The sequence below is a fragment of the Phyllostomus hastatus genome, unplaced genomic scaffold (assembly GCF_019186645.2).
Source record: "Phyllostomus hastatus isolate PE091 unplaced genomic scaffold, TTU_PhHast_1.1 phas_contig_34, whole genome shotgun sequence".
NCBI classification, from domain to species: Eukaryota; Metazoa; Chordata; class Mammalia; order Chiroptera; family Phyllostomidae; genus Phyllostomus; species Phyllostomus hastatus.
The window spans coordinates 34,773,390-34,787,396 of record NW_025333857.1 but is presented as its reverse complement, the minus strand read 5'-3'; the positions used below and the strand labels follow the sequence as shown (position 1 = coordinate 34,787,396).

General features: G+C 38.2%; 1 non-coding gene across 1 annotated transcript; it reads left to right on the top strand.

Annotated features, from left to right (window-relative positions):
- The first annotated feature begins 1,241 nt into the window (after positions 1-1,241).
- LOC123820356 lies at positions 1,242-1,393 on the top strand. The gene has a single exon (XR_006785969.1). It is a non-coding gene; the product is annotated as a small nucleolar RNA SNORA62/SNORA6 family (small nucleolar RNA).
- Positions 1,394-14,007: the final 12,614 nt, after the last annotated feature.

Genomic DNA, 14,007 nt, shown 5'->3' with positions numbered 1-14,007 from the left:
CAGAAGTGGAAGAGGTGAAACAAAAAACAGCAGAGGTACTAAAAGGCATCAAAATCAATGCATTCAAAAACTGAGCAGTGGGAAAAACGTCCTGATAGGTGTACTGCATCAAATGGAGAGTACTTTGAAGGTGACTGGAGTTTAAACATGTAAGAATAAATATACAAGTTTTATAAATAAACTCTAGGTTTTTGGGGGTCCCCCCTCAAACATATACATAAAGAGAAGGGGAAACATGGCAAAAAGTTAAAATTTGTTGAAATTTTTTACAATAAAATGTTAAAGTGGAGAAATGTATTATTCCAGAAAAAAGAGTTGGAAATACTTAGAAATATTAAAATGCAAACTGAATACAGAAAATCAGAGAGGAGAAAAGAAGGAACATTTAAAGACCAAGAGAATTAGACTAAGAGTTTTAATATCTACCTAACAGCTACAGAAGAAATAAAGAAGTGGAAAATGTTTGGTCCTGGCTGGTGTAGCTCACTGTATTGAGCACCAGCCTGTGAACCAAAGGGTCCCCAGTTCAATTCCCTGTCAGGGCACATGGGAACCAGGGTTGTGGACCAGGTCCCCAGTTGGAGGTATGTGAGAAGCAACTGGTCCATGTATCTCTCACACATCAATATTTCTCTCCCTCTCTTTCTCCCTCCCTCCCGCTCTCTCTAAAAATTAAAAAAAATCTTTTAAAAAAGAAAAGAAAAAAATGTCCAGTAACAAAGTATCAAAGAAATAATGGGACATTTTTCACAAAGCTGAAAAACATATCTTCAAACTGAACGAGTCCAATGATTACTAAGTGGAATAAATGAAAGAGAGACTAACATTTAGACTTCCTGGTGGCGTTTAAGTCCTTCAAGGACCAACAGAAAAGCCTACAAGCTTCTGCATAAAGGAACAACAATAAGAACAGCATCAGTCTTACTCATGAGCAAAAATGAGTGGAATACGTCTTCTAAGTCCAAAGAAAAAATAATTTTGAGTATAAAACTCTACAGTGAGCCAATCTATCAGGTCAAGTAACAATGCAAAGTAAACGTACTTGCAGATGTGCAACTCAAACACTTAACTGTCCACATACTCTTTCTTAGGAATTAAAGATGTTCATCATGAAAATATTAATAATTTCAAAACAAGAGGAAAATGTAGGATGTAAGAAATAGTGAAAAAATAAAACTCAAGTTGATTATTTTAAATCAAGCCTATAAAACAATAAGGAAGTAAAATAAGAAGTCAAAGATCCCGCATATTATTAGGGCTCAGAGTCGAGGCCACTGGTGGCTGATGAACTCACAAGTGTAGACAGTAGGCTACATGAGGGTTAAGTTTTTCACTAATACCACAAGGGTCACTGACCCAATGACTGAGTTCAATAGTAATCCTTGCTACAATTGTAATTTGAACATATGTGAGCTCTAAGGAGAGAAAATGGTGTTTTGCTTTTCTCCATATTTCTTGTTCTACTTGGGCCTCTCAGGTATTACTTGCCTTTCTGTTTTCAGACCATCTTGATGAAGCCTGCTATGAGATCCTAGAAAGGGGCTCACCAAGTGGGTCTGATGTGGTAGATGCTGGCTGGGGAAGTTCTGTGCATGCATGGCACCATCTCCTGAGAACACCCACGGGAAGTCCTGTCGAATCTCTACTTCTACAGGGATCCTGAAGAGATTGAGAAGGAAGAGCAGGCCACTGCTGAAAAGGCTGTGACCAAGGAGGCATTTCAGGGTGAATGGACCGCTCGGCTCCTGTGTTCACTGCTGCTCAGCCTGAGGTCGCTGACTAGTCTGAAGGCACAGGTGCCCTCTGTGCCTGTTCAGCAGTTCCCTACTGAAGACTGGGGTGCTCAGCCTGCCACTGGAAACGGGTCTGCAGTATCCACTGCGCAGGCCACTGAACAGGTGGGAACAACCACTGAGTGGTCTCTTAAGATGTTCTTCCACAAACTCAACAGAATGAAAATAAGGGTGACAGAAAACAAAGAGTTTCTAAAGGAAAAAAGTCAAAGATCTCGAACATCAATGTATTTAGAAGGACAAACAGAATGATTTTAAGCAATAAACAAAGTAGTAAAAGATGGGAACAGATGCACAGAGATTACTAAAAGAAAAACCAATATGATAAGGACAACATGGAGCTTTTCTCCCATGTGGAACAATCAAAACATGAAACTGAAAATGCAATTATTTCTTTCACAATAGCATCAAAAAGAATATAGAAATACTTTTAACATACAATACCTATACAATGAAAGCTATAACACATTACTAAGAGAAATTTTAAAATAATGGAAAGATATCCCATGTTCATGGATTATAAGATTCAATATTGTGAAGATGGAGACTCTCTGCAAACCACAGATTCAAGGCAATTCTTATCAAAATCCCAGCAGGCTTCTTTGTATAAATTGAAAATTTTATATAGTGGAGAGCAGGCTGCCAGCTCTGGGAATGGCCGGGGGAGAGGTAGAGCAAAAAGAATGAGAGAAACAGCCCTGGCTGGTGTGGATCAGTGGATTGAGTACAGAGTGTAAAGCAAAGGGTCAGTGGTTTGATTCCCCATCAGGGCACATGCCTGTGTTGCAGGCCAGGTCCCCAGTAGGCGGTGCATGAGAGAAAATCACATATTGATGTTTCCCTCCCTCTCTTTCTCTCTTCCTTCCCCTCTAATAATAAATAAGTGAAATCTTTTTTAAAAAAAGAAATAAAGAGAAAGGACTCACAGACATGAACAATGTGGTGATTGTGGGGGAAACAGGTGTCAATGGAGGTGAAAGAGGGTATGGAGGGATAATGGTAAAGGGAAAAATACTATAAACATTATTTTTTAAAAAAGAGATTGCATGGTGGTGGGGGGCTGTGCAGAGGAGGGCAAAGGGGGAAGATTGGGACAACTATAATGGAATAACCAAGAATTTAAAGAAAGAGATTGCAGACAGAAAATGCCCAAAGAGATTGCAGGCAGAAAAGGCCCAAAACAGTTTTGAAAAAACAATGTTAGAGAATTATAATACTTAATTTCAAAACTTGCTATAAAGCTACAGAAGTCAAAACAGCTTGGTATTGAAAGCTGTTTTGGTGTTACACCTCCGAAAAAAAACTCTGAACTTGGGTGCGCTTCCCTGGTTGACAACACTTTACATGGGTTGTCATACATCGTTGGTGGGAGAACTAAGCACTATCCATGCAAAACTAGGACAGGACAGCTAAAAGCTTGCACTTGTTTTTTCCTAAAATCCATTCTAAGTATACTGTTTCCTTTGCTGATTTTAATTTGTAATAAACCTTTCTGTAATTAACTATAATCATAAATACAACACCTTTTCTGAGTCCTGTGAGTCCTTGAGTAAATTATCAAGCCTGAGAGTGGTCTTAGGGATTCTCAAATGGAAAAGAAAAAAAGAAAAAAACTTAGATTTTTGCCTTATACTCTCAATAAATTAACTCAAAATAGATCATAAGCTTAAATAAGGTAAAAGTATAAAACTTCCAGATGAACATTGAAAAAACTTAGTAACCTTGATTTAGGCAAAGACTTCTTAAATATAACACTCAAGTAATGACCCAAAAGGAAAAAAATTGGTAAGTTGAACTTCATCAATTTTAAAACTTCAGCTCTTCAAAAGGCACTATTAAGAAAATAGAAGCCCTGGCTGGCGTAGCTCAGTGGATTGAGCGCGGGCTGGGAACCAAAGTGTCCCAGTTTCGATTCCCAGCCAGGGTACATGCCAGGGTTGCAGGCCATAACCCCCAGCAACCGCACATTGATGTTTCTCTCTCTCTCTCTCTCTCTATCTCCCTCCCTTCCCTCTCTAAAAATAAATAAATAAATAAATAAATAAAAAGAAAATAGACAAAAATCTATATGAAAATATGAAAGAAGAGATGAAAATGTCTTCATATTATATATGTGATAGAAAACTTGTATCTAGAATATATAAAAATTTCTTACAGCTTAATAAGAAAACAAAAAACCCAATTTAAAAATGGGCAAATTTTTAAATATTTCACCAAAGAAACTACACAAATGGCTAATAAGATGAAAAGATGCTCAATATCATTAGGAATATGCAAGCTAAAACCATAACATAATATCACTGCATACCCACTAAAATGACTTTAATCCAAAAGAATGACTATACCAAGTATTGGTAAGGATAGCAACTTTCATGCATTACTAGAAGGACTATAAAATGATACTGCCACTTTGGAAAACAGTTTGGCTGTTTCTTTCAAACGTTAAATACACACTCACCATATGACCCAGTGATTCTACTCTTTATTTCCACCCAGAAGAAATGGAAACATGTGCTCACAAATATTTGCAGGCAAATATTACAGCAGCATTATCCATAATAGCCAAAAAGTGGAATTAATTCAAATGCCCCTCAACTAGTGGCAAATGAATAAACAAAATACAGTGTTTCCATTTATATGAAGGGTATAGAAAAGGAAAATCCATACAGACAGAAAGCAGGTTAGTCCTTGTCTAGAGCTGGAGATGGAAATGGGGACTGACTGGGAAGAAGCACACGGGAACTTCTGAAGGTAAGGGAAATATTTCAAATCCAGACTTGGTGGAGGTCTCATGACCCTATAAAGTTGTTTTAAAAATCATTTAATGTATACCTATAGTGGATGAACTTTATGATATGTAAATGATATCCCATAAGGCTGTTTAAAAAAATTCCAGGAAAAACAAAATTCTGTATGAAGATATCACAGACCATATGTGAAGTAACTAAAATGAGGCATGGTCTTGATTCACTGGTGGAGTGTACAAAAGGAGACTCTTCACCTTGAGTGGGATTTATAATATTGAAATATAGAAAAGGAATTATCACCAGAGCACTTCTGTTTAGAAATTAATAAATTTTACATATTATAAAAACATAAACATTTTATTTTTCAACTTTTAGAATGAACCTGTAGACACAGCATGGAAAATTTTAATTATGGTTTACAAAAAACACATCTAAGTTATCTCCCTCATGACGTTAAGCCATAGGACAGTGCACCGGGGTGGGCACAGGTTGAAGGAAGGAAAGGGACATTCATGGGCTCATCTTTAAAGAGTGGGGCATTGGGAGTTTGGAGATACAGTTGAAAGCTGATAAAGCCAGAGTAGTGGTTCAATTCTAATATTGGAAAGAAATTACAGCAGTAACTAATAGATAAACTAAAAACAGTGACTTGACCATCAAAAGTTAGGAGAACAGGGTATACTGGAATGTTGTATATAAACTCTGCCTCATATATCATTATGAGTTCCCAGAGAGCGACCAACACGTGGAATTCCCTCAATTCCTGCTCTCTGTGAGCTAAGATAGTTGGGGTTCTTCTAGATCTCTACGGACTCTTCTACTTCTTTAGTGTAAGTGTCCTCTCTGTCATTATTTAGCTTACACTAGTTTTTAAATTTTGTATTCCATTCAATCAAAGGGACAGACAATAAAAAAATACTATGTGAAGATGGACATGTTTTATTTTGTGATCTAATTAGTTATATTAATTCTACCTACTAATAAGTCTCAGTATTACGAAGTCCTACTGACTGCAGCCATAAAACACCCTCCGATCTTAAAAGTTTATCAGTAGTTGATGTGATATTTTGACCTTATTTGCATTTAAACCTTTGTTGCTAATTCTCAATTAAAAGATGGTGGGGGGAGGGGTGTTATTTATTTAGTTGCCGTATAGATCACATACTACCTCTACTAGGTTCCCACTTTTGAAAAATGTGTGTGTGAGAACACACACGTAAAGACTGGAAACAGATATGCTAACATGCAATCAGTAATTATTGCTGAGTGATAGCATAATGGGTGAGATTTATTTTCTTATTTTATCCTCATGGGTTTCTTGAATTATTTGCCCAAAAAATGTCTGTATTAATGAGAAATGAGAAAAAAATCATTTATTTCCATTTGGGAAATTTAAAAAGGTTGGGCCTCATATCAGGAAAAGACATGGTGACCAGGGAAGGACAGAGAGGAGGAGCATTTGTTCACCAGCAGCCAACTTAGTTACAGCTCTGAAACATTCTTGTAAGTATTAGGTAAGACCTCGTCTTGGGGCTGGCCAAAATCGTTTATACACTCAAAGTCCTTATACCTAGCAACCCCTATGCCTGGATTAGTTTCCCATACTTCTCTAGCTAGGCTTAGAAACTTTCTGATAACATTTTAGTAGTAAAACCTTGAAAAACTTTACAGAGGATCTTCACACTTCAACTCATTATTTGGAAATCAATAAAATGGGCTAGGAATAAATAGTACATAATGTAATCCTAGTACAGCCTACCCTGCTGCTAAGTAAAGTTGCTTTCTCTCTTTACTGACCAACAGTTTGGCTTGCACCCAGTCACTGCTTGGGGCCAAAGCTAGAAAGTGCTAGATTCCTAATTTATGTTCCACTGACATTTTACAGTGGCAGGTATTGATCCTGGTTTATGCCATCAGATCAGATACTGTAGCCCAATTCAGGGCCAGGATTGGGACTGAAGGTGACCAGCCTTTATTTGTACTGGAGAAGAGGTGGTAGGAAAATGATTTATTTTGCTTTTGTAGGGTCTTTTATTACAGACACAGATGTTGAGGGGTTTCCCAGCTAGAATGAGCCATGCAGTGAGACAGGTGAAATGTCCTCCTTTCCCAGAGTGCCACGACCATAAAACAAACCGAACATTCCAGGAATGACTCATTTGACTGGAGGAGCCAAAACAGCATTGCGAGCAAAAGAAGAAAAGAACAAGGATCATTTTTCAATACAGTTACTGATGAACTTTGGGCATGGAAAAAAGAAAGGATGGAGGAATGATTGTGTACTTATTATACAAAACAAGATAAACTCAAACATTATTAATGTCTTGTTCCAGAGCTGATAACAAGAGTGACTTGACTTGGCTTGGGCAACGTCCTTCTGTTATATATATATTCCTTTATTGTTTTCTCGGAGTATTTTCTAAAGAGACTGACTTCATTGTTAGAGCAGGACCATATATGTCAAATACCACACACTACGTTCCAGGAGACCGACATTATTCTATTGGGCTGGAATGCTGTTGCATCAGATATGCTGGCTATAGGAACTATGTGGACCACTTCAGCCCTGAAGCACTTATAGACAACTTTTTGTGGTTTGGGGATTTCTAGAACGAATGCTCATTGCCTTGTTACACACAAGTGGAAGCTAAAAGAAGGAATGTGACATTTTAGAAACTATGCATCCCTGAAAAATATGAGTTTTATGGGAAACTTAGTTTTCTTTGACTTACATCTGAAACATGAGAAAATAAAAACACAGAGGATACCAATAATACTGGGTTAGGAGTATATGTGTGTTTGTGTGTGTTAAAAGCTTTCAGTGGTTCCCTAAGTGACTCCAACATGCGGCCAAAGTCGTCAACCGTGACTCCAGGTCGGTCTGTCCCTTCCCAAGTGTCCTGAACTAGACATGTCGGCTGTTTCAAAGACAATGCTCACTGAGCATGTCAAACATTTAAATAGAAATATTATGTTTCCTTACAGAGAAAATAAATTCTTGGAGAGTAAGGACTGTTTAATATTTCCTTTTGATAATTTACCAGCACCTGGCTAAGTAAATAATAAATAGATCCTCCAGAAATGTTTACTGACATAAATCATTAGCCTTTGCCTGAGAATGGGGTTTCTCTGTGACTTAAAATGCGGACAAGAGTTTCTCACATCACCAGTCCCTACACTGTGGAAGGTCCACTACCTTTAGTAACATCTGTATAAATGTCCAGGAGATGCATATTCCCAAAGTCACCTTTGGTGTTAACTTCATGCCCCTGCTGAGCATGTAAGACCCTCAATGTGAAAGAATCCCTTTCTACACCACACGACAAACATAAAATCCCATATTAGACTTTCTTGTTCTTCGAGTCGTCTTTATCATCCTGACACCAAAAATTTATTGCTTGTTTTGCCACCTCAGTTCTCTGTCTTATTATCTTGTTGGCTGTTGGCTCCCCACCCTCAGTTTAGCTCCTCAGCCCCTACCTACTCCCAACTCTCAGGGCTTTCCACTCAGGACAGATCTGTTCTCCTGGCGACTGCTATATAGCTGCAAACCCAACTTTGCACCTACCCATTTAGGTGTTTTACTTTACTTGATGGATCTCTGAATCCTTTTAACAACACACACTGACTGGGAGATTATCATTTTTAACAGCCCTCAACCGAGGGTAATGCTGCCCCCTTGCGGGAGGAAGCGGAAGACTGGAGATGTATAATGAAACTAGTTTCCCTAATACTACCTACTCCTTCAGATTTTAAATACTGTATCTAAAACATGTAAGACCCAAAACTTGGTTGGAAACCTTAGTACTCTTCAATCTTTCATCCAGAACTTTACATGGATTGTTAAGGTGCTTCTAAAGTTTGAGGCCAACCCATTACATAAGAAGGAAATAATCAGTCGTGTGCAAAAACTGGCTGTTTGGTATTTTACTTTAAAACACACTGTGTGGCATCTATTTTAAAATAAATTGTGTAATGACTAAATAGGCATCTGTTTCATATTTGAAATACACTTATCAGGAATACCACCCTCCAGAGGATTTTAGTAAGAACTTCAAAATGGTTATTGGAATCAACACCAGATGGTTTGTTTTTTAGCATAAGGGTTGTTAGAAATTATTTTTCTTTAGTAAAATAAATAGAAATAAGTGAAATTTAGAATATATCATGGACTATTTGTTTAGAATATATCATGGAAAGATTGTTAGGGCCTCACCAATTGTTCCTGAACCAGGAGAAAACCCCAGTACCCTATTCCTTGGGACAATCTAGAGCTTCCTTATGTCCTTCCAGTCCCGTGTCCTTCCTACTTCACAGAGGACTGCCATCTGACCCAAACAGAAAGTTGGCATCTAGTCACCACAGTGGTGTTACATCAGCCTCACAGAGAACCTCCTATTTAGGGTCTTACGCAACTTCCCAAAGTCAGAGAAATAAAGACCTTCCTGATTTACAACAATAGGTAGTAGCATGACTATTCTGGTATCTCCTTGCTCATAAAATAGGAAGGTTTGGCAGAATTTGGCCTAAGTCTGTTTTCAATATAAAATACCACCTAGGAGAAACATTGTGGAGGGAATGGACATATAAGGAAATGTGTGGAATTTTAACAAATGGATCTGAACATTGCTGAACAGTCAGATTAGCTAAGATCAGTTCACAATACAGAGCAGTTCGGTTTGTGAACAGAGGAACTTGAGCAGTGTTTTTCAGGACAGAACTGACTGTGCCAACCCCACCATCGTGGGTTCAGACACTTGCTGAAAACCTCAGCTTCCTGAAATTTCTAAGATCTTGGGCACTCCCTTCTCAGGGGTTGTTTCATTTGTTTTCTGCTGAGTTCTACTTTATTATAGCAGCATCTTTAAGCTATGATCCCCAGTCTTTAGTACGCATAAGAATTGGTTCAACAGCTTTATAAAAATGCAGGTTCATTGCCAGACTTTACTCCCTGTATTTCACTGTATTAAAGGTGGAACCCAGTAACCTGCATTTTTTTATTCAGACTTTCAGGGGACTTAAATGCAAATGGCCTGGAGCTATGGTTGAATAAATACCATCTAGAATGTTCACTTGGGCTTCACTGGGGGTAAGAGGGTCATTCTAGTACAGCAGTCTAATGAGAATGCTTTTGTGCACCTGACCTTGAAAGGAGACTACGTATTAATTTTTAGAAATGAAGTGACCATTCAATGCAGGAAGCCCTGAGAAGCATTTATTGTTTGTAGGATATATTACTTATTAAATATCATATGTATTTGCTTTCCTTTTAGTATATTATCTATACATTCTTGCATCATTGCTCTGCTTAGGATGCTACTTTTCTAAATCCAAACATTGAAATCCATATATTCCTTCCTTACAGGCATTTGGTTAGGAGATTTTCAAAAGACTTAAAATCTATTTGTGTTGTTTCTCTTAAGAATTGATTCTCAAGTTAGCCTACAAGAAGTCATCTAGGAAAAAGACGGATGCTTCCAGAAGCAATGCCTCATCTGTGAGAGCTACAAAAATAACTGGCCTAAGAGAATAGGGAGTGCAGTCTGGGTCCCAGAACAGAGGGAGCCAACTTAAGCCTCTGGGGATCCTGCAGTACCGCTCCCTGGCCATGTAGCCCCACATCCCACCCAAGTTGCCGGCGCATAACACCCTTCGGCAGGAATGTTCTCTTGCATCAGAATCACCTGAGATTGTGGACACACCCCAGAACAGATGAATCAAAATCCTCAGGTAATAGGTGCCAAATTAGTGTTTTAATAAACAAAACAAATTTGGTGGTTTTTACTGACACTACAGTTTGAAAAAGACCCCTGAAGAGGACTTTCACAATTAGATTAATGCCACTCACAAAAATCTCTCAACCAAGTACCTGCAATTGTGCCTATGCAATTGCCTTTTTTAAAGAGTCTTGGTACAGAGAAGTGACACTTAAGCAGAAGGAAGTAGAGCAAGAGTAAATAGATATGATAATAGAGAGAAATGCAGATATACTAGGGGAGGTTCAGAGTCAAGAAGATTTAAAGATAACATGTGATTACCTAAGACAAGGCACTGTGGATAAAAGCACTACATTCTAACTAGCTATTATAAAAAGATAATTACAGTATTAAAAACTGCCAAATGTGGTTCATTTTATTTATCATGATATATATTTTAGAAGATAAAAATGATGCCACAAAAATATAGATTTGTGATGAGCAAAAGGAGTCAACAGGGCATCGGATGTACAGAATCTAACCACGGGCTGCTTAACAGAAGCGCCAACTGCTAATCTCAAGCTGCAGGATAAACATTCTGTTCTGCTGAAAGCCATGAACAAGAATGCAGAAATTCTTTTCTGAATCAGGCAAGATTTCCCATGAGGGAGGAATTTACACAGCACAGTGTGGATGGGCATGACTGGAGAGTCTGCTAATGAGAACTCAGAGTGTGGGAGCACGGATCACAGGTTGGCCTCTCCAGTTGAGCTCACCCACATGTATTACAGGCAGTGGCACAATCGAAAACACCATAGATCACGGATGTTTGTGGAATGCTCCAGGTGAAAGGAACCTTAGATCAAGTTGAACCTCCTCATTTTATGCATAAGAAACCTAGGCAAGTAATTTAGCCTCTCTGAGTTTTGATGGTCCAACTCATTTGTGCAAGACTGCACCCCAGGCAACGAGTCTCCTTATTTAGTGCCCTTTCCTTTATACAATCACCCAAAATGTGACTGCTCTGCTAAGTCATGATAGACAATAAAATTGTCTATCAATTTTAGATGTCTGCCTCAAAAATCTGAAAATTCGAATATATGTTTTCCTTAATTTAAGCCTCAATTATTTGTTGAATAACTCTTATGTGTGAAATACTCACTAGATGTTGGAATTAATGCTTTCCTTTAAAAAAACATCTAGCAAAGATGTTTCATGAGAGCATGGTTATTATGTGTACCTTCTGTGTTATATGTGTTATCATGCACTAGGATGGTAACAGATTCTGACACTACTACATTTACACTTTGCACTTGTTATCTACTGAGATTGTCACAAGAACTGGAAACACATTTCCTGAGGATCTCTCTTAGCAACAACATTAAAGATTAAACAAGTGAAATGTTTTAAAATTAGGCTGATCTGTCAGCTATTACTACTGCTATTGAATAGAATAAAGAGAGTTCAGGGAAAGAAGAGGTGCATGAAAGTTTACCTAGGTCTCTTTTCAGGGAAGAAACAGTCTACTTTCACTCCAGGGAATTCATCTATAAACTCTACTCAACAGGGAAATAGTTTTTAAGCTCTGCAGACCCTGAGGGTTTCAGAAAGGTGCTTCAGACTGGATGGTGTGTGGGGACAGAAACCTACAAAGTGGGAGTGTGGGAAGAGCAATCTCTGGATCAACTGACCAGTTTTTCTACGTATCACTTATATTGGTATCCCATACAAACTTTCATTTCTCCCCTCCAAAAAAATGTTTCTACTGCTGCTAAAAAACATCTGAAAACATCCTGTGTCACCATATGATGTTAAAAATTCTAATTTCTTAGAATGGGAACTATAACACTTTGCAACAACCAAAAGCCTTAGTTTACAACTATACTTATTCATAGATATTTGCCTTCCTTATCTATATATGAATATATCATCGATCACAAGAATTTATAGAAGTCTCTCAAGACAATCAAAACAAAAAGAACACTATTTATTTTTTTAATATAAAAAGTTTGTATTTACTATGCAAAATTTAAAGAATAATAAAGCAAACAGTTTATCTCCAACATTTTTAACAGTTTTTTTAAAGATTTTACTTATTTATTTTTAGAGAGGGAAGGAAGGGAGAGAGAGAGAGAAAGAGAGAGAGACACACACACACACACACATCAATGTACGGTTGCTAGGGGTTATGGCCTGCAACCCAGGCATGTACCCTGGCTGGGAATCGAACCTGCAACACTTTGGTTCACAGCCCACGCTCAATCCACTGAGCTACGCCAGCCAGGGCTAGAACACTCTATTTAAATAATTGGTTTCTGTGAGGTATATATGTAAACATGAAAAGTCCTTAGACATGAAAGTCCTAGACATCTGTCAGTTATCTTTTATTTCTCTTCTAAAAAATCTCAATAATTTCCTGGATGCTGGTCACTTGAAACCTATCTTAATTGTACCCTCACTAGTATATTTTCCACACAGTGATAATTACAGATGTCTATAAAGCTTCTCTAGCGAAAATGCCAGAAGAAACCGTGTGATATCTATCAGCACCACATAATTAAAGGTCCTGATATGTTCTGGGAGGGTCTCTGTGGGGATTTTATCCAGGGGCTCATTGGGGATGCAGCTAGCTGAATAGATTGGCCCTTGCTAAAACTGAATACAACTCCATCACCGCTGAATGGATTAGTGGAACAATAATCAGCAATAAAATGCTATGGGGATCTGAGAAGTTAAATACATGGTAATAGTCATCCCAATAAAACTGTTCTGGCAATGACTAATGAATCACCTCAACTTAATAAGGCCTCCGTCATGCTAGAAAAGCAACAGAAATGGAGCCAAGCCACACATTAGAAGCTACTTGAAGCCTTCGGGAATCGATGCCTTCTCGGGTTATATTAGACAAGTTCATCCAACAAATATTTACTGCATATCTGCCAAGTGCCAGGCACCGAGGGAGGTGAGTGCCTCTCTCTGGCTCTGTTCTTATTAATGTAAAGGGTTTTATTTCTTTGCTTGTTTCACTCAGTTCCCTTGCCTCAGAGCTTGTATGTGAGACCTTTCAAGGGTCACTGAGGTCAGGCAAGGGATAGAGCTTGGCTCCAAAATTCTCTTCTGAACTTCCCAGCACTGCTGACCACTTGGATTAAAAAAAAACAAAAACAAAAAACTTTTGAAGAAATGATCAGCTTGAGCCTCTTCCACTGCTACAACTACAGTCCACAAAGGTGTCATTTAAATGTTAACTTTAAGAACCTGAGAAGAAATGCTTTCAGTATCCAAATCAAGAAGATAGAAGAGAAAGCAGAAGGCCTTTTAAATCATTTACTTATTTTAAAAAATTCTGTGAGCATCAACAATGTTAGGCACAAAATCAAAGAAATGAGTGAGCAGGGCTCTTGCCTGAAAGACCTTAGTCTGAAGGAAGAGAAAAAAGTGCAAGATATATATATATATATATACACACATCTACATACACACATATATATATATAGATAGATATATATATATACATAGACACACATCACAGCCTAAAAGAAGCAAAAAAGTGCTTGGGAAAGAGAGAAAAAGGCAATGCTTAACTCGGCTGAAGGGAGGCGCAGGGATTCACAGAGGAGGCGCAGTCTGCACTGAGGAGCCAGGAGGCACTGAGGACACCTGGGCCGAGGCTTGCCAGCCCCAATCCCACCTGCATTTTGTGCACTAAGCAGATAGAAAGCTAAGGAAGCTTCCATGGGATAAATTCCCCGTCTTCATATTTTTCTGCGG